This window comes from Macaca thibetana, chromosome 18, assembly GCF_024542745.1.
Source record: "Macaca thibetana thibetana isolate TM-01 chromosome 18, ASM2454274v1, whole genome shotgun sequence".
In the NCBI taxonomy this organism is placed as follows: Eukaryota; Metazoa; Chordata; class Mammalia; order Primates; family Cercopithecidae; genus Macaca; species Macaca thibetana.
This window is the reverse complement of record NC_065595.1, coordinates 38,264,301-38,280,589: the sequence shown is the minus strand read 5'-3', so window position 1 is coordinate 38,280,589 and position 16,289 is coordinate 38,264,301. Positions and strand designations below refer to the sequence as shown.

The window sequence follows — 16,289 nt, the reverse complement described above, 5'->3', positions numbered from 1 at the left end:
GGTCCAATCGGCTATCTACACTAATGTAATCCTGCTTCACACCAAAGGCACAATATCTGCAAATTTGCTTTACATCTATAGCTTGAAACTGACATATTCTTATTTTGGTTTTTTGGGAAGACATTTAGTTCTTCTTGGTCCTGTCTGAACACTGTCAAAGAGAATTCCCTCCTTCCCCTACCCCATGACTTTCAGAAAGTTATTGTGACATTTAGACAGCTATAATGTTGATAGTATGTTTCCTTTATTTCCTCCTCTGACTTAGGTAGAACTCTACAGAGCATTGGAGACTCCTGAATCAATGGTGCAGATATTCATTTTTCACTAACTTTGACAACTGTCTTGTACGTTTCCCTTCCCCATTTGGCCCAGAGCTAACCTGTGCCTCTCTTGCTGGAATATGGGGACCTGGACGTTTCACAGGCTGACAGGGTGAGACAAAAGCAAATGCAGCTGACCTGATGGGGATGTTGTCAGATGCAGTCAACCCCACTGGAGGTATACTCACTCAGAGAGGCTGGTCCTGAGTGCTCCTCCCATCTGCCTCCGGGTCCCATGGTTGTGCCCTGGCTGCCCCAGGCTGACAGTGGGGCTAGCCAAGCATAGCTGTTGTGAATATCTCAAGACGATTCAGACAAAAAGCCCAGACATCATTTTGCAGAGGATATTATACATACAGACTTGGAAGCAGTTTTAGGAAAGGTGGATAAGGTCCAAGGCAATTTTTTTTAGCTCTATTTGAGGGTGTAGGGGGGTGAGTGGGAGTGAGGGTGGGGTTGCAAGTCCAGGGAAAAGATACCTGACTTGACTTGACCATCTTGAGTGCAAATTATTAACTATAAAAATCATGAGTGGTTGGCAGCTACTGTTTTTGTTTGTTTGTTTTTTGAGTCAGAGTCTTGCTCTTTTGCCCAGGTTGGAATGCAATGGTGTGATCATAGCTGGCATCAGCCTTAAAACTCTGACTAATTTATTTATTTATTTATTTTTAGAGATGAGATCTCACTATGTTGATCAGTCTGGTCTCAAACTCCTGGTTTCAAGCTATTCTCCCACCTCAGCTTCCCTAGTAAATGGGAGTATAGGCGCAAGCCACTCTGCCTGGGTCTTTTTTTTTTTCAAGCCAAATTTTTCCCTCGGTAAAGAAGTTCCTCCCACTTTCCACCAAACCTGGACTTCGTGGTTGTCACTTTTATGCATTATGGAAGGGACAAATGTGAAGGGAGTGAGTATATTTTCATATATTTAAGAGAGTGTCTATCTTTTATTGCATTATGAATATGGCATTTGGTCAGGGAAGCTGAGTCCCCTAGACAGTCAAAAAAAATGACCTGTAGATACTGTTCCAGGTCCCAGGCCTTCTTCAGGCTGCCAAATATTAGCCTTCTTCAAGGCTTACTTCAAATTCCACCTTATTTTGGAAGCATCTGCCTATTAACTCACCCAGCAGAAATTATTCTCCCTCTGAGCTCGCCAGAGCATGCACATTGTCTGTGATGTCACTTACTTGGTAGATTTTGAAAGAGGCAACTTGTTTTGCTCCTGTGTGCTTCCAGTCTTGAAGCTTCCCTGGCTACCTGTGTGGCCTTGGGGAAGTTAGTTAGCCTACCTGAATCCATATGCTCTCATCTCACCCAGACAGATGATAACATGGCCCCACTGTCCTAATCCTTGGGTATTGCCATGATTCGTTGTTACTATGTTAGTGCCATTGCTTCATAAGCTGTGAGGAATTCCAAGAAAGTCAGTAATGATTATTATGACATCATATAATTTCTAAAGTGGAGGCATCTTTATTTTTCCCAACCATACTGACAACTACTTGAGATCAAGGATTAAACATTATGAATCTCTGCTTTCCTAACAGTGTAATGCTATGAACATAGTAGAAAGTTAATAAATATTTATTGGGGGCCAGAGGGGAGTCATGATTCCCTTGAAAAATTACAAACTGTTGACATATCATCACCAACTTCTTTCCAGAAAAAGAGTAAGTAGATTAAATGATGATTTATTTTGCAACATTGTAACTTTAAAGTCGTTGTACTGTGGAATTTGTGAGTCACAGCTTCTTGTCTACAGTATCAACTCTAAGAAGAGACTATAAAATAATGACACCAGTTAGACAAATTTGCCAGAACTTTCCATATCTAAATGCTTCAAAATATTTACTTTAGGAGGTTTCTCAGTTATTTCAGAAGCCATTGCTCACCATAATCAAATCCTAGTACAATTCAAAATAAAAACAGACAAACAAAAAGCAATCATTGCTCTGCCCAGAACAATGTCTACCCATCCAAATTCTTCAGTCTTCCAATCAAGGCCCATCTCAAGCTGGCTTCAGCCAGCTTTTCCTCTCTTACTATTCACTAAGCAGATTTAGCATGGTGAAGGTAATGTTAGATTTGTAAGAAATGTAGGGGCAAAATCTAACTCTGTCTCTCATGTTTCTATGACCTTGGAAGAAGTGTCTCATCTATCCTGAGTCTTAATTCTTATATCTATGAATGAAGATACTGATGTTTTTCTGTCTCAGCATAAGGATTAAATAAGATGAAACACAACATATGTAAAAGTGTCAGTTTGGGAAATATAGTAGGGTCCTAACAGGTGCTAGTTCCCTTTTTTGGCATTCTTTAGACAAATTCCTGATTTTCTCCATACTCACTGATCTCAGCGTTGGGAATGTCCACCCAATGTCTCTCTTCCTACTTAACTTTTACAGACTAATTCAAGTTAGTTTTACTGGGCAAAACCTCTACTGTCCCCTCTGACCAGAAAGGTCTCTTTTTCTCTAAACTTCTTTAGTACTTGTAAAACTAATCATGTATTTGCCCTTTGCTGATCCATATTATTAAGTAAAAAAAAATTCATTTCCTCCACAAGATTGTAAGTTACCTAGAAGACATGGATTTCTCATATATATTTATATTTCCTTTATTCTGTAGGAAGGTGTCATGCCTATAGGGAGGCAGCTCATTGTAGGGGAAAGAACCAACGCTTTCACATGAGGCAGACCAATTTCCAACTACAAAGTGGACAAAGTACTTGAAAGATGTTATATTCATATACACAGTCAGGTAGATGAATGTTTGATTTCTCCTATTAAGTACATATGTGTCCATTAAGTATAGCTATACATTTTTCTTTACAAGTATAGATAAGATTGGGTATAGAAAGTTATGAGTAAATAAAAAAGTTCTGGTAAAAGTCAAAACTGAGCCAAGAACAGGAATTGCCAGGCAGCACCAGCAGCCCTTAAGAATAAGCAGGATGCTGTGTAAGATAATGGATCAGACAAAAATGCCAATAAAAGAATTGACTGAAAAATTATCTTTTGCATCTCTTGAGTAAATGTCATCCTTGGCTCCCTCCTGCTTCCACTCCTCATATTTAAATCCATTCTCAAAATATGTTCCCAATCTGTCTACTTTTCTCTGTTTCCACAGCTGCTACTCCACATGAAGCTACCACTCTCTATCATCAGGATTATTTTACAGTCTCTTACCTGTTCTCCCATTTCTGTCCATTTTTCCTTTCTTTACAGAAGAACCAGATGACTCTTTAAAAACATAAATCAAATCATGTCATTACCTGCAAAAATACCTAATGGCTTCCCTTTGAAATAGAATATTTTAATCCTGGCTTACATGTTTTTTAAAGCCAAACAGCTTTTTACCAGAAGATGGTATTACACATGGATGACTGGCAGATATTTCTCTGGTAGAATAAGATTTGATGCTGATGATTTGATATATGGCCAGGGGTCAGAGTTCAGTCAATACTGCAATTTGTATTTAAAAAGAAATGATATTCTAGGCATTCAATATGGAGGAAATTTTTGTTTCAACATGGGCCATACCATACATATACTTTGTATTGATGCAGGATTTTTTCTTGACATCTTCATCAGACTTGCAATGGGAGTGCCCTGCTTACTTGGGCTGCTGTGCTGCACCTCTTGCAGGAGGGAATGCATGAGCTGGTGAGTGTGGAATCTAGCTGGCCATTTTGGGCACTGGCAGGAACAGGCTCCATGGGCGGCCCCACGGTAGTGCCCAGCTGGGTGTGCCTGCCACCCCTGAAGCCCCAGAGGGTGTGTTACAGTGGTATCTTAGCTCCACCATCCATGGACAGCTGTGTGTTATCAGCTCAGTGGGTCCCTTACCTCATCGTGTAGGGCAGCTGCCCTTTGCCAGTGAGGGCAAAGGGCCAATGTGACAGACATTTTTCAGTACCTGGCTAGGTGAGTCCTGAGCTTTTGTCTGGTGTCTAAGAAGAATGAGGTCGAATGGATACTTGAAGGATGGTGGAGATGGAGAATTTTATTTAGTCATGCTTAGGGCTGTCAGTGGAGAGGGGAGCTGGAGAGGGGACAGGTCAGGCAGATAATCTTCCCTGAAGTCTGGCCATCTCTAGCCAGCCCTTCTCTGAAGTCCAGTCATCTGGACTTCATCTGAAGCCATCTCTTCTCTGGAGTCCAGTCATCCCTCTGAAGTCAAGTTGCCTCTCTGCAGTCAAGCAGCTTCTCTCCCTCTACCAGCTGAGTCTGGGGTCTTTATAGGCACAGGATAGGGAGCGGGACAGGCCATAGGCAATTTTGGAAAAGCCAACACTCAATTGGAAAAAATCCATTATTCAGAAAGAACCAATGGGGAGAGAGCAGGCAAACAGGGATATAAGTTTTTACACTAGGCTGTGGGTTTCAGGCTTTTCAGCTCGGAGGTGGGGTTTTGCCAGGGACCTGCCCATATCTGCCTAGCATTTCTCTGCCTCCTGCCTCTATCAGTATGGAGACAGTGAACAAACCAGAATGATAAGTAGCCCTTGAACCTGGCTTTCCTCTCTCAAGTCCTTCCTACTCTGTTCCAATGAAATCCTCCATTGTGTCTATAAAAAGCAGCTGAGTTTTTGTTTACATGTCTAAAAGCCAAGAATGAATAAATACTGCAGTGTGGTGAAAACTGCAGGTCACTTTGTGGTATTTGTTTTATCTGAGTTTTACAAAGCTTCCTGATAATTTCACAGAAGACAAAAAATCCCGTGAAAGCTGAGACCTTTACATTTTCTGAACTTATAAAATGTCTTTATTTGGTTCTAAATGACCTCTAATAACATGCTCATGGCAGGAGTTGAGATTCTATGTACACTCTACCCACCCCCTTCCCAAATGCACTAAAAGTTCTTCTTTGATAAAAATTTATAGTTCTTGGAATTTCAGCGACCTACCGTCCTACCAGATCACTTTCTTGGCTTTACTGTCATCTATATTTAAAAGCGGTTCCTCTTGTAGCCACAAACTGCAACTTGAAATGTCAACATAATATTTTATGAATGTTTATTATAATAAACAATGAAAGAAAAAATACAAGCACAGGGTTATACTCTAAGGATCACAGGATATAAATAAGCATCGTGGCTTACAGAAGGAGAGAAAAATGGAAGTGCCATGTTTGGATATAGAAAGAGAAGATTTCTTAATAAAAAGTGATTATAAGAATCACCAGCTATGTATTATTGAATGAATCCAACATACCCTAACTAACTGTGTATATCTTTTAAAGCAGTATAATTAATAAGTTAAGTTTTAAAATAATGTAGACCTGTCACTGTCACTGTTGGAAATAGTCAAATAATCTTTTTTTTTTCTTTTACAACATACTTTTGCATAATTTGTTCTGTAAAGTAGACTAAATCATGTTAGAGAAAGTCATATCAATAAATATTTTGAGCTCCTACCATGTCTTCTGTTCTTGAATAGGTAGTAAATAACAAAGGACTGAAAATATTTTCTTTGCTTTTCAGGAGCTTGCTACCTTCTAGAACAGATAAGTCTATAAACAAGGCAGGAAAGCATCAAATGCTAGAATTCTCGGAATAGATTTCAAATGCTCTAGCATTTTCCATTTGTAGGGAGTCATATTTCAATAAAGCAGATGAAGGCCATTCAAGGTTTGGGCAAAATAATTAATGTAGAAAAGATGTTGTCTGTGGGGTGTATCAAGATGTCCACCTCTCTTTTCAAGGAATGATATTATATGACCTATATGGCTGTGAGCTCAAGCTCCACAAACGATCACACAAATCTTTTCCAATATTCTATCTGAAAGTATTCTTCCTACAATATACTGTATGGAAGATGCATGTAATGATTTGATAAATAAAATTACAGATGATTTTTATTCTCAGTGGCTTTTTAAAGCAAGTCAAACGAAAATTATTTTCAGTCTAACTGCAGCAATTTTACTTACTGTAACTAAATCTGATGGTAACCTGACATACAATGTGAAGGAAAACTTGAACTCGTTATATTATCTTTCTTTTATTTGTGTCACTCATTCAAAAGAAGAAGGGATTTGTACTAGATTATATCAAAAGTCCTTCCCTAATTGAAATGTGTCTTTTAAAATCTTGTATGTTTGAGATATTCTCTAAATGTCTTAATGTTTTATCATTTAAAAAAAAATCTACTGATTATATATATGTGTATATATATGCATATATGTGTGTATATATATGCATATATATGTATAGATGCATATATGTGTGTATATATACGTGTGTGTGTGTGTGTGTGTATATATATATGGTAAATGGGGTACCCATCGCCACAAGCAATTATGCTTTGTGTTACCAACAAACAATTATACTCTTTTAGTTATTTTAAGATGTACAATTAAATTGTTATTGACTATAGTCACCCTGTTGTGCTATCAAATACTGTCTTGTTCATTCTTTCTAATTATTTTTTCTGGTGTGTATATATATATATATTTGAGACAGAGTCTTGCTCTGTTGCCCAGACTGGAGTGCAGTGGCGCGATCTTGGCTCACTGCAACCTCTGTCTCCCAGATTCAAGCTCTTCTCCTGCCTCAGTCTTTCAAGTAACTGGGACTACAGGCCTGTGCCACCATGCCTGGCTAAGTTTTTGTATTTTTAAGTAGAGAGGGGATTTCACCATGTTAGCCAGGATGGTCTCGATCTCCTGACCTCATGATCCACCTGCCTCAACCTCCCAAAGCATTGGGATTACAGGCGTGAGCCATGGCACCTGGCCGATATATTTTACAGTTATATATATTCTCATACTTCTGGGTGTCTTTTAGGTATTAAATTTTGAAAGATTCAGAAGACACCAAGTCTAGTAATAAACTAACCATCTAACTTTTGACATAATGCTAGGACATATGTCCAAATTCAAAACTCAAAAAGACTTTGTGGTTTATTTTAAAATAGAGTCTATGAATAAGATAGTATCTATCTATCTATCTATCTATCTATCTATCTATCTATCTATCTATCTATCTATTATCTAACATCTATGTGTCTACATATATCTTATTACTCTTAATTGCCTATATAGGAAAATTGACATTATAAAAACCTGAAGAAGTTTTTTTTTTTTTTAAATTTTAACGTTTGTGTGTACATAGTACATGTATACATTTACGGGGTACATGAGATATTTTGATACAGGCATGCCATGCATAATAATCACATTAGGGTAAATGGGGTACCCATCACCACAAGCAATTATGCTTTGTGTACAAACAACTCAATTACATTCTTTTAGTTATTTTAAGATGTACAATTAAATTGTTATTGACTATAGTCACCCTTTTGTGCTATCAAATACTAAGTTTTGTTCATTCTTTCCAATTTTTTTTTGTACCCATTAATCATCCCCACTTCCCCCAGCTGCCATGCCCCCACTACCCTTCCCAGCTTCTAGTAAACATCCTTCTACTCTCTATCTGCATAAGTTCAATTATTTTAAATTTTAGCTCCCACAATGAAGTAAGAACATGAGAAGTTTGTTTTTTTTGTGCCTGGCTTGTTTGACTTAAAATAATGATCTCCAGCTCCATCCATGTTGTTGCAAATGGCAGGATCTCATTCATTTTTATGAGTAAATAGTACTCCATTGTGTATATGTCCCATATTTTGTTTATCCATGTATCTGTTAATGGACGGTTAGGTTGCTTCCAAATCTTGGCTCTTGTGAATAGTGTTGCAATAAACATGAGAGTGCAGATATTGCTTTGATATACTGATTTTTTTTTTTTTCTTTTGGGTAGATCTAGCAGTGGGATTGCTAGATCATATGGTCTCTATTTTTACTTTTCTGAGGAGCTTCCAAACCATTCTCCATAGTGGATATACTAATTTACATTCTTACCAACAGTGTACAAGGGTTCCCTTTTCTCCATATCCTCACCAGCATTTGTTATTGCCTGACTGTTGGATAAAAGCCATTTTAACTGGAGTGAGATAATATTTCATTGTAGTTTTGATTTGCATTTATCTGATGATCAATGATGTTGAGCACATTTTCATATACCTGTTTGGCATTTGTATGTCTTCATTTGAGAAATGTCTGTTCAGATCTTTTGCCCATTTAAAAATCAGATTATTAGAGTTTTTCTTATACAGTTTTTGTTAGTTCCTTACCTATTCTAGTTATTAATCCTTTGTCAGATGGGTAGTTTGCAAATATTTTCTCTTAATTCTGTGGGTTGTCTCTTCACTTTGTTGATTGTTTCCTTTTCTGTGCAGAAGCTTTATAACTTTGTGTGATCTCATTTGTCTATTTTTGCTTTGGTTGTCTGTGCTTGTGGTGTATTACTCAAGAAATATTTGCCCAGTCCAATATCCTGGAGAGTTTCCTCAATGTTTTCTTTTAAGAGTTCCATAGTTTGAAATCTTAGATTTAAGTTTTTATTCCATTTTGATTTGATTTTTGTATATGGAGAAAACTAAGTGTCTAGTTTCATTCTTCTGCATGTGGAAACCCAGTTTTCCAGCATCATTTACCAAAGAGACTGTCTTTTTCCCAATGTATATTCTTGGCACCTTTGTTGAAAATTAGTTCACTGCAAGTGTATAGATTTGTTTTTGGGTTCTCTATTCTGTCGCATTGGTCTATGTGTCTAATTTTATGCCAGTACCAAGTTGTCTTTGTTGCTATAGCTCTGTAGCATAATTTGAAATTAGGTAATGTGATTCTTTCAGTTTTGTTCTTTTTGCCCAGGATAGCTTTGGCTATTCTGGGTCTTTTGTGGTTTTGGAAGAATTTTAGGATATAAAAAATTTTGTGAAGAATGTCATTGGTATTTTTATAGGGATTGCATCAAGTCTGTAGATTGCTTTGAGTTGTATGACTTTTAACAATATTTATTCTCCCATTCCATGAACATGGAATATTTTTTCTTTTTTTGTGTGTTTCTTTCATTAGCATTTTACAGTTTTTATTGTAGAGATCTTTCACTTCTTTGGCTAAGTTAATTTCTAGGTATTTTATTTTATTTGTAGCTATTGTAAGTGAGATTACTTCCATGATATTTATTTATTTATATATTATACTTTAAGTTCTAGGGTACATGTGCACAACGTGCAGGTTTGTTACATATGTATACATGTGCCATATTGGTGTGCTGTATCCGTTAATTCGTCATTTACATTAGGTATATTTCCTAATGCTATCCCTCCCCCCTCCCCACAATAGGCCCCAGTGTGTGATGTTCCCCTTCCTGTGTCCAAGTGATCTCATTGTTCAATTCCCACCTATGAGTGAGAACATGTGGTGTTTGGTTTTCTGTTCTTGCGATAGTTTGCTGAGAATGATGGTTTCCAGTTGCATCCATGTCCCTACAAAGAACATGAACGCATCTTTTTTTGTGGCTGCATAGTATTCCATGGTGTATATGTGCCACATTTTCTTAATCCAGGCTGTCACTGATGGACATTTGGGTTGATTCCAAGTCTTTGCTATTGTGAATAGTGCTACAATAAACATATGTGTGCATGTGTCTTAATAGCAGCATGATTTATAATCCTTTGGGTATATCCCCAGTAATGGGATGGCTGGGTCAAATGGTATTTCTAGTTATGGATCCTTGAGGAATCGCCACACAGTTTTCCACAATGGTTGAACTAGTTTACAGTCCTACCAACAGTGTAAAAGTGTTCCTATTTCTCCACAACCTCTCCAGCACCTGTTGTTTCCTGATTTTTTAATGATCACCATTCTAACTGGTGTGAGATGGTATCTCATTGTGGTTTTGATATGCATTTCTCTGATGGCCAGTGATGATGAGCATTTTTTCATGCGTCTGTTGGTTGTATGAATGTCTTCTTTTGAGAAGTGTCTGTTCATATCCTTTGCCCACTTTTTGATGGGGTTGTTTGTTTTTTTTTCTTGTAAATTTGATTGAGTTTTTTGTAGTTTCTGGATATTAGCCCTTTGTCAGATAAGTAGATTGCAAAAATTTTCTCCCATTCTGTAGGTTGCTTGTTCACTCTGATGGTAGTTTCTTTTGCTGTGCAGAAACTCTTTAGTTTAATGAGATCCCATTTGTCAATTTTGGCTTCTGTTGGCATTGCTTTTTGTGTTTTAGACATGAAGTCCTTGCCCACGCCTATGTCTTGAATGGTATTACCTAGGTTTTCTTCTAGGGTTTTTATGGTTTTTGGTCTAACATTTAAGTCTCTAATCCATCTTGAATTAATTTTAGTATAGGAGTAAAGAAAGGATCCAGTTTCAGGTTTCTACTTATGGCTAGCCAATTTTCCCAGAACCATTTACTGAATAGGGAATCCTTTCCCCATTTCTTGTTTTTGTCAGGTTTGTCAAAGATCAGATGACTGTGGATGTGTGGTATTATTTCTGAGGGCTCTGTTCTGTTCCATTGGTCTATATCTCTGTTTTGGTACCAGTACCATGCTGTTTTGGTTACTGTAGCCTTGTAGTATAGTTTGAAGTCAGGTAATGTGATGCCTCCAGCTTTGTTTTCTTGGACTTCCTCTTTTCCTAATTGAATAACCTTTATTTCTTTCTCTTGCCTGATTGCCCTAGCCAGAATTTCCAACACTATGTTGAATAGGAGTGGTGAGAGAGGGCATCCCTGTCTTGTGCCAGTTTTTAAAGGGAATGTTTCCAGTTTTTGCCCTTTCAGTATGATATTGGCTGTGGGTTTGTTACTTCCGTGATTTCTGTTTAAGATTCTTCACTGTTGGCGTGTAGAAATGCTATTGATCTTTGTATGCTGATTTTGTATCCTGCAACTTTACTGAGTTTATTAGTTCCAATTGTTTCATGGTGGAGTCTTGAGGTTTTTCACAATGTAAGATTATATCTTCTGACTTTGGGAGGCTGAGATGGGCAAATTGCTTGAGCCCAGGAGTTTGAGACCAGTCTGGGCAACATGGTGAAACCTCATTTCTACAAAAAAATACAAAAAATTAGTCAGATGTGGTGGCATGTACTTGTATTCCTCACTACCAAGGAGACTGAGGCAAAGGAATAGCTTGAGCCTGGGGGGCAGAGGCTGCAGTGAGTTGAGATTGTGCCCCTGCACTCCAGTCTGGGCAACAGAGCAAGACCCTGTCTCAAAAAAAAAAAAAAAAAAAAAAAAAAATTGAACAACAAGAAAAAAGATTACATCATCTCCAAACAAGGATAATTTGATTTCTTCCTATCCAGTTTGGATGCCTTTTATTTATTATCTTGTCTGACTGCTCTAGCTAGGACATCCAATACTATGATGAATAGCAGTGGTGACACTGGGCATCCTTGTCTTGTTCCAGATCTTTGAGAAAAGGTTTTCAGTTTTACCTCATTCAGTATGATACTAGTTGTGGGTCTGTTGGATATGATTTTTATTATGTTAAGGTATGTTTCTTCTATACCCAGTTTTTTTAGGGTTTTTATTATAAAAGAATATTAAATTTTATCAAATGCTTTTTCACCATCAGTTGAAATGATTATGTGGTTTTTGTCCTTCATTCTGTTGATATGATGTGTCACATTGATTTACCTGGGAATGCTGAACCATCCTTGCATCCCTGGGATAAATCTCACTTGGTCATGATGAATGATCTTTTTAATGTGTTGTTGAATTCAGCTTGCTCGTATTTTGTTGAGGATTTTTGCATTAATGTTCATCAGAGATAAAAGCTGGTAGGGTTTTTTTTTTAATGTGTCTTTTTCTGGTTTTGGTGTAAAGGTAATACTGGCCTTGTAGAATAAGTTTGGAAATATTCCCCTCTTCTTGTTTTTCGGGGTAGTTCAAGTAGAAATAATATTAGATCTTCTTCTTCCTCCTCCTCCTCCTTCTTTTCTCCTCCTCCTCCTCCTTCTTCTTCTCCTCCTCCTCCTCCTCCTTCTCCTTCTTCTCCTCCTCCTCCTCCTCCTTCTCCTCCTTCTCCTTCTCCTCCTTCTCCTCCTCCTTCTCCTCCTTCTCCTCCTTCTCCTTCTTCTCCTTCTCCTTCTTCCTCTCCTTCTTCCTCTCTTTCTTCTTCTTCTCCTCCTTCTCCTCCTCCTCCTCCTTCTCCTTCTCCTTCTCCTCCTTCTTCTTCTACTCCTTCTTCTTCTTCTTCTTCTTCTCCTCCTTCTCCTGCTTCTTTCTTCTTTCTTCTTTCTTCTTTTTTGAGATGGAGTCTCGCTCTGTCACCCAGGCTACAGTGCAGTGGCACCACCTCAGCTCACTGCAACCTCCACCTTCCAGGTTCAAGTGATTCTCCTCCCTCAGCCTCCTTAGTAGCTGGGATTACAGGCACATGCCATCAAGCCCAGCTAATTTTTGTATTTTTCATAGAGATGGGGTTTCACCATGTTGGTCAGGCTGGTCTCGAACTCCTGACTTCATGATCTGCCTGCCTTGGCCTCCCAAAGTGCTGGGATTACAGACATAAGCCACTGTGCCCAGCCATATTAGTTCTTTCAGTGTTTGGTAAAAGTCAGCCAGTGAAGCCATTAGGTCCCAGGCTTTTATTTCCTGGGAAACTTCTTATCGTGGCTTCAATCTCATTATTGTCATTGGTCTGTTCAGGTTTTGGATTTTTTTTTTCAGGGCGAAATCTTTGTAGGTTGGATGTGTCTAGGAACTTATCAGTTTCTTCTAGATATACCAACTTATTGGCATGTGGTGGCTCATAATAGCCACTAATGATTATTTGAATTTCTGCGGTATTGATTGCAATGTTTCCTTTTTAATCTCTGATTTTATTTGGGTCTTCTCTCTTTTTTTCTTAGTGTGGCTAAAGGTTTGTCAATTTTTCTTATCTTTTCAAAAAACCAACTTAATGTTACCTTCGTCTTTTGTATTTTTTTTCCATTTCCATTTCATTTATTTCTGCTCTGATCTTTATTATTTTTATTCTTCTACCAATTTTGTGTTTGAGTTGCTCTTGCTTTTCTAGCTCTTTAAGATATATTGTCAGCTTAATTATTTGAAGTTTTTCTTCTTTTTTGACAAAGTCTCTTATTGTTATAAACTTCCCTCAGTACAGCTTTCACTGTATCCAATAGGTTTGGGTATGTTGTGTTCCCATTATCATTTGTTTCAAGAAACTTTTAAATTTTCTTCTTGTTGTCTTCAGTGACCCACTGGACATTTAGGAGCATATTGTTAAATTTGCATATGTTTGTGTAGTTTGCAAAATTCCTCTTGTTATTGATTTCTACTTTTTCTAGTTTGAATTTTTTGTTTGAAAGGTCACACATCCGTCCCGTCTTGGTCCCTTGTGCCTTGTGTAGTTCATTTTGTGAGGTCATGTTTTTCTGGATGATCTTGATGCTTGTGGATATTCTTTAGTGTCTGGGCATTGAAGAGTTGGATATTTATTATAGTCTTCACAGTCTGGGCTTGTTTATACCTGTCCTTATTGGGATGCTCTACCAATATTCAGTGGGACTTGGGTGTTGTTATCTAAACTGTATCTGCATTAGGGGGCACTCCAAGCCACGTAACACTGTGATTCCTGTAGACTTATAGAGGTACCATCTTAGTGATTTTAGATAAGAACCAGAAGAATTATCTGAATTATGAGGCAGAGACTCTTTTTATCTTCCCCTACTTTCTTCCAAACAGTCTCTCTCTTTGTGCTGAGATGCCTGGAGCTGGGTGTAGGATGACACAAACAACCTTGTGGCCACCACCACTGGGAATGCACTAGGTCACAGCTGAAGCCAGCAGAGCACTAGCTCTCATCCAAGGCAAGCTGTATTCACTACATGGCTACCATCTTTGTTTGATCAAGGCCCTAAGGCTATACAGTCAGCAGGTGGCAAAGGCAGGCCTGTTTGCTTACTTTTAGGATGGTGAGCTCCACGCAGCTTCAGGTGGGTTCAAAGATAACATCCAAGAGCGAGGAATTGGAGTCAAAAACCTAGAAATCTATCTGGTGCTCTATTCTACTGTTACTAAGCTGGTGCTCAAACCACAAGACAAAGTCCTTCCCATTCTTCCCTCCTCTTTCCACAGTCAGAGGGCCTCTTCCTATGGCTACCACCATCACAAACCCATGGGGAACACTGCCAGCCTATTGCTGATGTTTACTACAGGCCCACGGGCTCTCCAGTCAGTTTGTGGTTAATGCTTCTAAACCTGGAACTCACCTTTCAGGGCAGTAGGCTCCCCTCTCATCCACACCAGGTCAAGAAATGCTGCTCAAGAGCCTAGGCCTGGAACTGGGGACCCCAAAAGCCTATTTGGTATTCCACTAATCTGTGGTCAAGCCAGCACCTAAGGTGAAAGAGAAAGTCCCCTTTACTTTTCCTGCATTTTTCAAGCAGAAGTAGTATCTCATCATAACTACAACAACTGGGAATGTGCTGGGTCTCACATGAAGCCAGCATGTCTCTGAGTCTCACCCAAGGCCCATGGTGTATTGCTGCTGGTTCTTCAGGGGCCAGGAGTTCTTAAGTTAGCAGGTGATAAATCCTGCCAGGACTGAGGCCTTCTCTTCAAGGAAGTGGGTTCTCTTCTGGCCCACCATGTATCTATATGTGTTTTCCAGGGGCTGGGGCCTGAAATGGAAGCCTCAGAACTCTGCCCAGTTCCCTATTCTACTGTGACTGAGCTTGTATCCAGGATGTAAGACACATTTCCCTTTATTCTCTGTCTCCTCTTTTTAAGCAGAAAGAAAGAGTCACTTTCATTGCTGCAAACTGCACTGCCAAGGGTTGGGGCAGGGGTAGTACAAGCACTCAGCCTTCCTGCCGATGTCTCAGTAGGATGTGTGTCCCCACATCCACTGATTCTGTGTCCAACACAGCACTCAGACTTGCCTAGGAATTCTGGTCCTTGTGGCCTAAACTGCCTTTCAAGTTTTATTTAGAACCGCAGAGCACTTTAGCCTACAGTTGTAAGTCTGGCCAAAACTCAAGTTCTGACAACTGGCATGGGCAATGGGCAATTCCCTTTGGCTAAGGCTAGTCTAAATGCTCCCTCTGTGGACGAGCAGCAGCTGAGTTTAGCCTGGTTTTACTTTCCACTGTGACAGGGCAGCGCTGACTTCAATACAGGGCCCAACAATTGCTGCACTCTTCTTCCCCCAAGTGAACAGATTCTCTGCATCATGTGGCGGCTGCTGCTGCTAGGTGGGAGTGGAGGAACAGGGGAGGGCTGGTGTTAGCTATTCAAGGCTATCTTTCCCTATCCTCTTCAGTTTCTATTTCTGCAATATGAAGTAAAAACAAGGTACTGTGATTGCTCACCTGATTTTTCGTTCCTATGAAGGTGGCTTTTTTGGTGTAGTGGTTAAATTTGGTGTTCCCGCAGGGAAAATCATCAGTGAATGCTTCTATTCAGCCATCCTGCTCTGCCCACCTCTGAAGGAATTTTTGATTCAGTTATTGGCTTTCCACACCCAATCCTGGCCATTTGTCTTCAGTTTCTCAGTACATATATTCATCCTCCTAAACTGTTCCTTCTACTTAACGGCATCATAATCTATTGCTCTTTGGAACTAGAAACCTTCTTATTTACTCTGGCCACTTACTTTCTTATTCAATGTCACCAGATCCCATTGATTTTAGTTCAAATCTTCATCATCAGTCGAACCTTCTGCACTGATAGGTAAATTCCACTGCTAAGCAGTTCTAGTCCTTAGTAAGCTGCCTCACTTCTCAATGTCTTGTTTCCTCACCTCTTAAGTGGAGATGATAGTAAGTTCTTTCTCATTGGTTTATTATACGGATTAGGTGAAATAATGCAATAATATGCTTAGAAGAGTGCCTGGCACCTATTAAAATAAATTCTATTTATGACTATATTATCATAATTTGCTAGACTTTTAAAAATACCTTCCTTTATCACTGGCTTGGCGTCAGTGTTTGAATTGAAACTTGTCTTCCTGAATAAAACTAGGATTCTCTTTGTAAAACCAGGTTCTTTTTTTTTTTTTTTTTTTTTTTTTTTTAGGTTAGATGTCTTCTTCCTAGGTTTTATTAAAATAATTATGTCATCTCTGAAATACATAATCTTAAAGTTGTGGTTGAATTTTT

The 16,289-nt window shown here is 38.8% G+C and overlaps 1 protein-coding gene across 2 annotated transcripts in view; it reads left to right on the top strand.

Moving 5' to 3' along the window:
* The window catches only part of PIK3C3 (phosphatidylinositol 3-kinase catalytic subunit type 3), a 578,331-nt gene that overhangs the window by 483,432 nt on the left and 78,610 nt on the right, over positions 1-16,289 (top strand). The window lies entirely within an intron of this gene.